The sequence below is a fragment of the Rhipicephalus sanguineus genome, chromosome 1 (genome assembly GCF_013339695.2).
Source record: "Rhipicephalus sanguineus isolate Rsan-2018 chromosome 1, BIME_Rsan_1.4, whole genome shotgun sequence".
Lineage (NCBI taxonomy): Eukaryota > Metazoa > Arthropoda > Arachnida > Ixodida > Ixodidae > Rhipicephalus > Rhipicephalus sanguineus.
The window spans coordinates 91,780,751-91,793,287 of NC_051176.1; the positions used below are offsets into that span (position 1 = coordinate 91,780,751).

Sequence of the window (12,537 nt, forward strand, 5' to 3'; positions counted from 1 at the left end):
GTTCGTTTGCAAAGTTCACATTTGCGCGTGAAGCGCAGGTCGACAGGGATGGTGCGATCGCGCTCGTAACACCGGCTCCTTATTTACGATTCGAGGCTGAGTTGCGTCATCTCTAGATGGTCAGGCTGTTAGACTGAAAACGCCCAGTGTAGCACAACACGGTCACTTATTTTTAGTGTCGCCAAAATCACGTCGTTACAATTCCATAACTCTCGCTGGACCAGTGTCGGCGCACTTCGCATACTTAAGAAGCGCATTTTTAAACGCTCGCGATCAAACAGCCTGTAAGCTTCCGTATACTCACGAATGACAGGCACTCACTTATATGAGCGCTGTTATTACACCTCTGTGCACGCACGCCGCGGCGACGATGCGTCCGGAAAGCGACAAGTGGGGTCACGCCGAGTTCGCGGGGAGAGTGCGAGAGTCAGCTAACGCCTTGTTTTTCCGAGGCATATTTCGGAAGAGCCCCGCGCGGAGTCAAGCAAGCGTGGTTACGGTTTGCTACTTCTCGCCCTCCCACCGCTTTCGGTGCAGCACGCGCGAAGCGGAGCGCCGGCGAATTTCGTCGTTGCATGCTCGAGAGATCGCAAAAAGGAGAGCGGCAGCCATGCGCTGTTTCGTTCCGCTGTCGTGGTTCTGATAGCGGTGGCGCATCGGCGGCAGACACGACCGGAGCGGTGCCTCCCTCCCTCCCTCCCTTACCGGTCATTGTATGTAGTCTACCTACAACAGTGCCCTCCGGCGAGGTAGTCCAGTCTCGGGTCAAGAAAGAGCAGCTCCGGGGGTTAACAAAGGGCACGACGAGGAAGTCCCCCGTTGCGCCGCCACGACCACATCGTGATAAGCGGCACTTCTCGACGACGACGTAGTATACGTACGCGCACTTTTATACGTCGCGTGCATACGGCCGCAGCTCCGTAAACAGTCGTGCGGAAGGGCAGAGTCCTGCGCAGAGTCCTGTACGGACGGAGATCATCATCGCTCGTGGCTGCATAGAGAAGCGTCGCAGAAGCAAGAGACGTATATTGTCCATAATGTATGCGTCGCGGTTATATAGACCGAGTATAGACCCCTGAAACCTAACCAGGGGCCCGTACCTTCGGGCAGCCTCTTCCTGAAAGGAATAAAAAAAATGTTCCAGGACAAAAGTGTGTGACACAGTCTCGATTAAATCGATGAGAGTAAAGATAGGCATGTAACCTGTGCCCGTACTCACAAACACGTCTTGCGCTAAAATTGTTCGTAATAGAAAATCTTACCCAATCGCGACGCCGGACGTAGCTTTAGCGAAGCACGCAAACGAACCGAACGCTTCCTGAATTCGGATCCAATTGGATCCGAATTCAGGAAGCGACAGAATGAGCACTTAAGTGTTTATTCTGTCTCAATTTCATTGTCGGCTATATTTGAATCAGGGAGCTTTTTGTGTGTGTGGTACGTATTAACATAGTTGCACAGGCGGCATTTAACTATAAGGACGATCGCACGTGCGCGCGTGCATGTATCGCACACACTTCGACACTTGCGATGAAGAAGCTATCCGCTGTGCCTGAGGCCTGCGCTCTGCTATGCTGGCGTCATATATAGTTCTTGTGGTGGTGGGGATGGTGGTGAAGTTACTACAGAAGTGGTTATAGCCTGGCAGACCTGGCCGGCAATTGCTCCTCCGCCTGAGGGTCTCTTTCCGCGCAGCATATTTCACCGTGTGTCACTTAAGCCGAGTCTCTCGCATAAAAGTCAGGGACCGAATTCACAAAACGGCTCGTTCGTAGGCGCGTTTCAACATTGGTCAGCCAGCTTCGCTAATGATATGTCCCGCATCGTGACTGGTTGAAATATTCTCTTACGAAAAATTTTAGCGTAAGACGTTTTTGTGAATACGGGCCCAGAAGAATGCCAGACACTTCCTTGCTCACTATCCTCGGGTCTTGGGCTCGTCAGAAAATCACTTTTGCTCTCACGCTGTCCAGAAGCTTCCTCCTTTCAGAACAGGAGTGCTTGAAGGACCATATGAAGTGCTCGATATTGGCCACTCCATTGCATTCTGTATCTGATGGAGAAGTAGCACCCCTGACTTTGAATGTCCGTGCCGGAGTGCAGGCCAATCGTGTTCCCTCAACCTGTAGAGTAACACTGAAGCAATATACGCCTGCCACACACTCCGGCGGCTCGAGGTGGCTACAAACACTCTTATACAAAATAAAATACAAAAAGAAAACCTACCTCGTTATACACGATGGAAAACTATTACGCCTCTCTCTACCATTGCAGCTTGGCATTCCGCACAAACGTGTTCGCACTGACAGGTTTGTGTAAGCACGCTATATTGGCTATGTGTCGGCGATGTCAGAAGGCGGACACATGTCGCATTTTCCTCCTTGGAACGCACGCCTTCCCCCTCTTTTTTTTTTTCTTTCTCTGTACAATCTTACGGTACGAGGGACCGCCGCAGACGTGCCCGTCAGTCGGGGTCGCAGATTGAATAACGCGCCCACGATACCACGACGGCGAGCGATAGCTATAAGGCGCGCGTCCCAGCCGCACATCGCTGTACGTCGCACGAGAATCGTCGCTCAACGGGGCCGGGGACTTCCCCGTTCTTCGGCGTTTTTTAGAAGCCCGCAGGGCTTGACGCGCGCATACAGTCATAACGCGCGCGCGCCACATTACTACACGCGCAATTGATAAAAGTGGAGTTAATACAAAAAATGCACCAATGAAGAAAAGAAGCGGCGCTGCGGCGCGGGCCACCGAAGGAGAGGGGTTATCAAGGCATTCCGTATACTGGCGAACCACTCGAGGGGCCTTGGCGGACCGGTTCAAATTGCGGGCCGCTCAATCGCCAGCGTTCCGGCCGTCCCGAGGAACTTCGGTGGCCGGGCCGCGTAATGGCCCCGCTGACCCAGGAGGGCAGGCCGACCTCGCCGTGCTCGCGGGCCGCTCTTGAAGCTGTGTCTCTTCGGCTGCACCGCATACACATGCACGTAGCCCAGTACGTGCGCCAGGCATATAGCTCCGCACGCGCAGTAGCGGATGCCACGCGTGCGTCATCTGTTATAACGTCGCCATTCGCGTTCCAGACGTCCCGCACCGCTTTATATACGCACAGTCAAACCGCGGTCGTAAGATATTGGTTAGTAGGCTAAAAATAGTTCTATATGTAGAGCCTTTGTAGCACATGGCCCTCCGACATATTATGTAACTGCAGTTTGTAGAGAGAGAGAGAGAAGACAAAGAGACTCTTGATTGTAAAAACAGAGGTTTTGCCGGCGCGTATATGGCCGCTGGCATGCTATATAGCCCCGAGAACGAACACTGGCGGCGCGGCAGTCGCGGCGATGTGACGTCACGGCAAGGACTCGCTTGCTCCGCTGCCGAGGCTCGCCTTTTTCTGCGCCCGCCGCGTACCCGCTCTTTCGCGATACGGTGGTGATTACTGCTCATTCTTGCGATGCAAATTTCCCAAGGTAGAAGGTGGAAGTTTACACTATTAGCGAAAGTTTGGTAAGCTGTAGAAAGTGCGGATAACATATATATATATATATATATATATATATATATATATATATATATATATATATATATATATATATATATATATATATATATATATATATGTCTTATAATGGGCGAATTCCCGTCCGAACGGAAGATTCACCGTGAAAAAGGTGATGCACGAGAGCAAGACGTTCGTTGTTTTCACCGCGTACTCCAAGACATCGGTGCTTGTTAATTTACGCTAATGGTTCTAACTTCAACTTGGCGTAGACTCCACGGTTAAAACACGCGTCCCGAAGATTACAAGTTAAATTAGGACGTTTTCAATTCACTAACTACATTGTGGTTTATCGTACAAGTTATGTCTGCCTTTGCAGATTATCTAGGTGTATTGAGAGAATTGCGCTTTCTGCTACAGGAGACTTTAGATAAATCTGTATATCTAAAGAATCACTTAATACATCCGGAAATTTAAGCAAAATAATACTGCCACGCACACAGTGGTTTCGGAAAGTCTGAGGTGTTAGCATACTTGGATTATGTAAACATTTCTTCTCAACACTCGTCTGGGATTATGTGGCCGTATACCCAGATATGCATAAAGTGCTGGTCCGATCAACCGCCGGTTCACAAGCGGTAATGTTAAACTCACGTGGGAGCACTGTTGATAGCAATCGCCTGCAAAACAAACACCTCAAAGTCGAAATTAGCGTTTTGAACTGTTTCGATGGCACTCTCAGTGACGTGGCGCACGTATTAATTAAACGTCCTTCGCCTTAATGAGTGAATTAATGGTCTCGCACGTCATGTCCACATAAAGGTTGATGATGCTACGATGCTGCATGAAGACAGAATGTGACAGCAATAAGGATTTTCCACAATTAACTCAACTTTTTTTATGTTGTGAAATGAAGTCGCGAAATTATTGCGAGAAAAACGTGAAACTAAACAACATAATTAGTGAGCGAGTACACAAGACAAACAAACACAACAACTGCGGCGGTATTCTCGGGCGAGCGCTTTCGAGATACTTTGCGAGGCTCAATCGCTCTCGTAATCGTGCGTGGGGCTTGGCACACGGGCAAGAACGCTGTCCGCCGATCGCGGATGCGTCCTATGCAAATAACACTTGTGGAGGCGGAGCCATCATACTTTTTAAAGCAATCGCCCGTGAACAACGTACCCTAATAATGTGAATAAGGTGCCTTGCGTGTCAAGAACACGACATGATTGTGAGACACGCTGCAGATTAATTTTGACCGCCTCGATTCTTTAACGTGCTCCTGTATCTAAGCAGAAGAATGTTGCTTTTCACACCCGTCGGAATGCGGCTGCTGTGGTCGGGAATCACACCCATCCCCGAAGTTAGCAGCGCGACACAACGACAAACCTGATCACCCCTTTCAAAATGTGCACGACGGCGCGCGAGCACAGCTGGGGACTGTGAAAAAAAAAATGGATAAAACTTTTTGTCGTTTTACTAGGAACATTATCGATGCTGTTTTCGTCATTCATCTGAAGCTTGAGACAGACAAAAAGCGAACGTAAACAGCGGAACACCGCACGAAGCAAGCGCGTTATATATGCCGGCGCGTCACGGCGGGCATCGAAGAGTCCTTGCCGTGACGTCATCCACGCCTCCCGCCAGGCGGCGCCACCCCAACTTCTCGGGGCTAATACGGATGGGGAGTAAGATTAGAAGATTACAGAGGAGGAGGAAAAAATAATTAAAAAACTAAGGAATATAAATAAATACGAAATGGGCAAGTGAACCTGATACTAATATTTATAAATTGGACGTCAGGTAAGTTTAGGCTTTTCTATATGAAATAGTGAATCTCTATAGCTTTCCAATTAGGACAATTTGTAACAGGTAATTGAATAGTAACTCTAATACCCATCGCTGTTTTGAAGGGCCGGGCATCGGACCTAATATGCTGTGCGACGTTAACAGATCGTGGCAAATCATGTCCATTTGCCGCTCAAAAAATTCTCTCTCGTGGCGGTACACGCGGGCCATTCAGGTAATATGTGCTCTAAGCTGCCACAGTTAGTTTGTAGGTTAGCTTGTAGGTGTGTATGTGCTTGCCGTTATACAACATTGTTGAAGAGTATCCTTGCATATCTCGTGACAATTTACACCAATGTACGACATTAAAAAAAAGAAAGTATCTGAACCCGAGTAAAAGGAGCTGTTGTGATTATTTGCGGAGTACGCGCGTAGAAAAAAATTTGCAGTAGCTTAGCTCGGCTATGCCAGGATATACGTAGCGTTAGCAAAGATTCAGCTGACTATTCTTAGCTTTCCAGGTTGTCTAGGATTATTAGCCTTCTTCTGTTCATTCTTCGTACGCTGAACCGCTAATTGCCAGGCAACTACTTCGGGATCCGATGAGATAAGCTTCTCGGCTCTTCTGCGCCGTCGAGCAGCATTTGCGCTCTCCTTCTCCATGGCGTTGCCCCCCTGCAGACGCCAGTCAGAGGCGCTATCAAGCGGCCCCAGCGCAGTGTCAGACGGCGACTGCACAGTGAAGGCGAATAGCTGCGCGCGCGCCGGCGCCACTGTGTCTATGGCTACGACGTCACTCCTATGGAATGCGGCGCAGACCAGCAGCGGCGAGCCGCGGGCGGCAGTGTCGGAGAGCGCGTGAGATGCCAGCTCCGGTGACCCAGCTGTGTGACATCACTGATCCTCGCGCATGCGCAGCACGGCTCATGATCATCCACATGAAATCGGCTCCGGCTAGGCAAGTGTATAGCTAACGCTACAAAAACGAAAGCAGAGAGAGAGGGATACACACTTGGAAAGCGTATACGCTTGAAAAATTACGTTGGATGTAGTAGAGATGTGGGCCCGCATCCCCAAAATACGTCTTACGCTGAAAACTTTCGTAAGAAAAACTTTCAGCCAATCGTGAGACCAGGCATATGATCAACGACGCCCTCTGGCCAATGAGAATAAAAAAAAAGCACTTACGAATCGAAAGCTTCGCGAATTCGGCCCCTGCCGCATAGCAATGCTAGGCATGCCCCCATGCAAACCGCAAAGATTCAAGAGCGAACCTTTCTTTCGTTCTCTCTTTCGCACGCATCCGTACTTCAACTTACCAAAATTTCGTCACTGTGAGTATGTTGGCGAGGGCCACCGGCATTTTAAAGCCGCATCACAGAAGCGCGCGGCTCAAAACATCAACGACGCGACTAGTAACTTGGGTTATCTGAAGTTGTACGTTGTGAAGTTGACTTAACTTTCGGTTTCGTATAAGCATTAGGAGTTACACCACATTGCGTTAGGCTATGTCGGGCTAAATTGGTTTGGTTACTTAAACGTCATTGGTGGGTGACTCTCGCACGCACAGTTTTATTCTGAGATCACGTGTTTCAGCAACCGGTTTTCTTTTTCCCGGTCCCTATGCGCTATATATATTTCTGCGCAGACAAGTGTCCCATTATAACCTCGCCGTGCTCGCAAAAGCGCAAAAGCTCAATTCCCGGGCCCCGTCGTTGCTGCGTCAATCTCGCAGGGAACGCTTAATTTTCACGCCGCCGCACCTCTATAAGCTTTCTTCAGCTCGTAATACCAGAGGCGAACCTTCGTCTCGTGCACAACCGCCATGCCTTGTACTACGCACACACTTTCCTTCCTCGTACGTAGACAGCCGCTCTGCGTATATATTTTATCCGAAGCAGGATCTTCACGCCCGCCCTTGAAATTACACGTTGAGCCGCGAGCCTCTTGCTTGCTTGCTTACTTCATATACAGTCGTGACACGTTTTTTTTTTTTTTTTTAATCGCTGACCGTAAACTGTGTACAAAGACAGCCAATTCACAACGACCATAACTCTGACACGCACTTTACTCGTGGGTGAGAAGCGCTTAATATGATGATGATGATGATGATTAATATCACTTTTTTTTTTAACGTTGCGAGAACTGTTTTCAAATACCATCATTTAGGAGGGTATATATACAGCGTTCGCGGCGTTGTGACCTTATAACCTATTGTTATAATGGAGAACGTTTTGTGTATAGACCATCTACCGCGCCGTATACAAAAGGCTGTGGTATACGCCCTTGGAGCTGCTGCGTGCGCGTACTCTCGCGATAACAATTCACACACCTGGACAGAAGCCCGCGACTGAAATGCAGGGTGTTCTGTTATAGACGAGCCGTTTCGAAGAAAGCCTGCAGAGAATGCAGCACGTGAGACACACGAGCTTAGGATTTTCCGAGCCATACATGTATAGCATAGCGGTCGCTGTGTAATGATTTAGTGCGGCGCTTGGTACTATAAAATGCGTAGCTCAAGTAACACGAAAAAATATACCGTCCGAGCTCACGCGTTTAGATGGCTCGTCAAAATTTAAAATTTGCAGACTTTTTAAAAGCGGACATCCGCAATCGTTTACGTATAGGCTTTCGAAGGCGCGATGCTATGCACCCTATACATGCTAATTCCGGCTCATTTAATGTACAGAGAATGTTAGTACAGAAAACAGAAACAAACGGTACAAAGAACGCAAGTTCTTTCTGTGAAAAGAGGCTTTCGCTTCTGAGTTGCCGACAGGTCAATCCAGCGGAGGCTAGCCCGAAGCAGTATTACTATTTGCTCGTCGCGAATCAGAAATATATTTAGGAGTCATGTTATCTGAAGCGTATATATACATGCGAAGAAACCCTCCCCCCTCCCACCCTTATCTCTTTCCATGCAAGCACGCAGACCATCGATGAAGAATGCGCTTGTGTTATTCATATGTCGTGCAAGGAGTAACAGCTTGTGGATTGCAGATTGGCCAGTTGCGAGTCAACGTCTCGAGCGCTTCGCGCGCTAATGCGAAGCGACCTATCTGGCATGCGCCTCACGTTGGTGATCCAAGTACCGTTTCATTAAACACGCTTTTGTCCATCTCTTGCTAAGGAATCCCACGAACATTTTCACCATCGCATGCTTTTCTTGTTAGGCTTTTCTCTCTCTCTCTTTTTAACATTGATATAAGCGCACCACGCTCCGGTCGTGTTTTTAATTCATCCCATTTTCTTGATCATGAGCGCGCAGCCGAGCAAACGATCTCACGACTGCTCGCTTCACCGCACAGCCGTCCTCATTACCTCGCATATTACGGAAATGCGGCGCCACCACGCGTCACTGCTGTTTTACAGGCTGCACAGCGGAACCGGAAAAGGGGCAGAGTCGTTGATGGCGGCAGTCGGCAGACGCTACATACACATGGAGGAAGGAATAATTTAAGAGAGAGACCATCATGCAATATATGAATGAAGCCTAAAGGTATCGGCCCAGCACGTGATCGCGACGTCAGAGTGGATGACAAAGCTGTATCAGCGAAGCCGAACGAACGTTCTCGGCGAATGCGCAGCGTCTCGGGGGTCATGTGTTCGGCCGATATACTTCGAGGGGACCAAGCGAAGGGGATGACTTCGCGGACAGTTCTCTTGCCGAGGCTGGTTGCGGGACGTTATGTTCTCTCCTAGTTTATTAATTCTTCCATGCGTATGCGTCCGCATATTCACTGGCATCATGGATTGATATTACACGACTCTGTAACCACCTGAGTCTGTTCCTTCATCAAAATGTGCCATAGCGCTAGCAGACACAGACGAGGAAGACACAACGGGACGTTGTGGCCCCATTATATAACGACAGTGTTTTTTTGTCCTTGCCAGCTAGCGCCTTTTGATGCATTTAACCAACCAGCCCATAAAGCCACTTTGGCTATTCCATCAATCCACCAAAATACGTCTATACTTTGGTTGATAATATTTTTTCACCCAAAACCGACAGTGTTGTGTACAGGATAGACATGTTCGGACGTATCCCAGTTGCTCTAAAAAACTCTACTTTGAGAACAGTGCTGGACTATATTAGATGGCGTTATCTAAAGCAGTGCTATGCTGACCACGAAGTGATTGAGCGCGGTATTTACTTGACGCATAATTAATGTATTCGTGTAATCAATGTAATCGCGTGTTTTGAAGAGCGCAAGAGAGATCTGACGCGTGGCTTCACGTGATAGTGCGTCGTTACGCGACGTCGCGTTGTTTTCTAGAGCCTTGTATGTTAATTGGCACGTCGACGGAGTTGTTTTCAAGGCGTGGTAGCCGGCTGCACAACTTTCATGTTTCAAGAAGGGTTTCGTGTTTCGCGACCTAGTGCAGGTAATCTTGACTCGTCCAAGTCAACGAACCATTAGGAAGGACCGAAGCGCAGGAATGGGTGCGGGGCATTTGTGCCTAGTCACAGCATTCTTTAGTAAACAAAAGTAAAGTAGTAGATGTATAAGTTGATGATTGTGAAATATGCGCGTCGTACCCGCGTTAGTTTTGCCCCCAGTATATAACGACACGGTTTCCTGTTCTTTTTCCGATTTTTGCTATATAAAGTGCAATGTCATGCTTCCGGTCCGAGTATATAAAACTCCTGAAATGTTATCGTTGATAGGCAGAGTCTATATTCTTTATGCTGCAAGCTTCGTGTATATATATAGCTTTCCTCTCAACGAGTTTTGCACCCCCTCCTTCATGCAGGTGGATATTCACTCACTGGCGCCATCAGGGGCCATCGTGAAGGCGAGCAGCTAGAGGTAAGCAAGGCCAGACTGTTAACTGCTTTTGTTTTCCCAACGAGAACGGACCGCCCCATGGAAGCACGTCTCATTTGTTTTTGGCTTGAACACTGCAACTAACTTTCACTGCTGCGTAGGCGCATGTTGGTTGCAAACCTTCTCAGCGCTTAAGGTATAGCCCCCGCAGAAAAAAAAGATCAGCACAAGTGACCGTTCCGGCCAGTGGTCGTTTGTGCTAATCTTTTTCTGCGGCGACTGTACGTAGTTTGGTGGCGGCAGCAGTGATGTTGTTGCTGCAGGATGCGTCCGCCTGGCAGACTCGGCCGGCGATTGCTCTACTGAGCGTCCCCCACGTCCTCCCCGTTCCACAGGTCACCATGAATCACGTAGTTCGCTATCTTTCATAAACGTCAGACGAATGCGAGACATTTGCTTGAGCACTATCTGCTGTCCTTCCGGGAATGCTTTCTGTTTGAGACGCTCGGCAGGAAACCTTTTTTCGTGCTGTAGTGAAACATCCCCTTTCCAGGACAGGTGAGCTCTATATAGCCCAATTGTTCACTCCGTGCACGGTGGAGAAGTAATACCTCTGGCTTTGAACGACCATACCTTCGCATGCTGGTGTCAGCGGTAACGAAAGAGAAGATGCCCTTGCCAATGATGCACTTTTAGGGCAGCCAAACAATGAGAGCTCCGGTAAATCAACGAGTCCCTAAAGAAAGAACTCGTTGCCGCTTTCGCTGGCTTGGGAAACGGCCCAATCAGTCCTTTGTTGTGAAGGGACGTGACCTTTTCATCTACAGAATACGATGAGGATCGGCCTGAAGGCGCATGCGCTTTCCGGTACAGGTGAGAAACGAAGGATAGACAGTACTTGCTGGACACTTCGAGCCTCTCAAGACCGCAAGCATCACATTTGGCGGAGAAACTCGTTCCGCTCGTGCAGACGATGCTTCCTCCAGTGAAGGCATAACCAAGGGCTGATGGGCGACTCGTGTCCTTGGCAAGGTCTCGAACAGCGACGGCGCACTACGCATCCACCACGGGAACGACGGCCGCGAAACTGCGGTCGAACTTTTAGTGCACGTGTGCCGTAACGCGCCGCAGTTCGAGGAATATGAGAGTTTTGTTCCAGCGTTACCTCGTTTCGGGCTCGCTCTCTCTGGCACATACTGTAGTACCAGGCTAGAGCTTTACGCGTGCCGCTGAAGCACAGGCGCGCGGTCACGAGCTGATCGTTAGACGCTGGGGCCGCCGACGGATCTCGCTGCAGGACTGCTTGCACGCACGCATCCACGGCCGCCGTCGCCCGACCGGGCACTACACACACATACACACAGCGCCGACGCTCGTGAAGCGAGCACGCCGAGCGGAAAAAAGACGGAAGTCTTGTGGGCGAAAAATGAGGAGAGGACGGCGCGGTTTCGGCCGGTCGAACAGCACCGCGCACGAGTGCTCAGCGTCTCGGTGACGCGTATACGTTTCGTTTTTATTTTTCATTTATTTATACATATATTTTTTTCGTCCTACGTTTTTCCCGAAGCCCGGCGAACGCATGATTGGGTTCTCTTGTTGCTGGAAGCCGGCGACTTCCTCCGGCGCAGCGCATGTGCGACGTACGCGACGGCGGCAGGCAGAGCGGCCATTTCGCGTCAAGGATATCTCTCGTCGTAGGAACAGAGGTGTAGTGTATAGACGACTGCTGCCACCGGTCTGCTTGTGACACAGTCCTCCGAAACCAGCTTTCTTGTCCAGACCGCGCTATTGTCGACGTGCTTCTAAAACCGCAGAGTGGTCGCGAGTATATATCGCTACAACGCCTCGAAGGCTGCACTCGGAAAAATTGTTGCTCCCCGACTGAAATTCGCACGCTAATCTCTCGCGGCGCGCTCAACGAGGCGAATATTAGCTCCCCTCGACAATTATATAGCCTTGCGTATTCTGACAAAAAGTGAAAGAGAAAGAAAACATCAAGGCTGGTCGTTTACAGAAAATATTCGTAGCGAGAGGGAGAAAATAAGCAACAACAAAAAAGAAAGAAAGAAAGAAAGAAAGGAAGAAAGAAAGAAAGAAAGAAAGAAAGAAAGAAAGAAAGAAAGAAAGAAAGAAAGAAAGAAAGAAAGAAAGAAAGAAAGAAAGAAAGAAAGGGGTAGGATATAACCACGATTTTTATTAGGAAAAGCGCCGACGGAGTGGTGCGCCATTCCTTGAGTGTTTATGTTAAAGGAAGTGCCGGTGGCGCGCTGAATTGTTTGCGCAAGCGGACGAAAAAGAAAAAAAAAGACCTTCGTTCTACGTTTGTGCAAGCAATATCTTTCTTTACATTCAGCGTAGAGTAACCCATGTCTGCATACATTACTACCTATATATACGAACGGAGCGAAAAAAAAAAAAACACAGCTGTTTGTTTGGCTCCAACTTCGATCGAGTGACAGTTTTGTTTCTCTTTTGTCT

The 12,537-nt window shown here is 48.9% G+C and overlaps 1 protein-coding gene across 1 annotated transcript in view; it reads left to right on the top strand.

Moving 5' to 3' along the window:
- Positions 1–12,537, top strand: part of LOC119394029 (cadherin-99C) — a 212,786-nt gene that overhangs the window by 62,317 nt on the left and 137,932 nt on the right. The window contains exon 2 of the mRNA XM_037661246.2: positions 10,046–10,101. The gene's annotated coding sequence lies outside the window, so the exon portion shown is untranslated. The remainder of the gene's footprint in view (positions 1–10,045; positions 10,102–12,537) is intronic.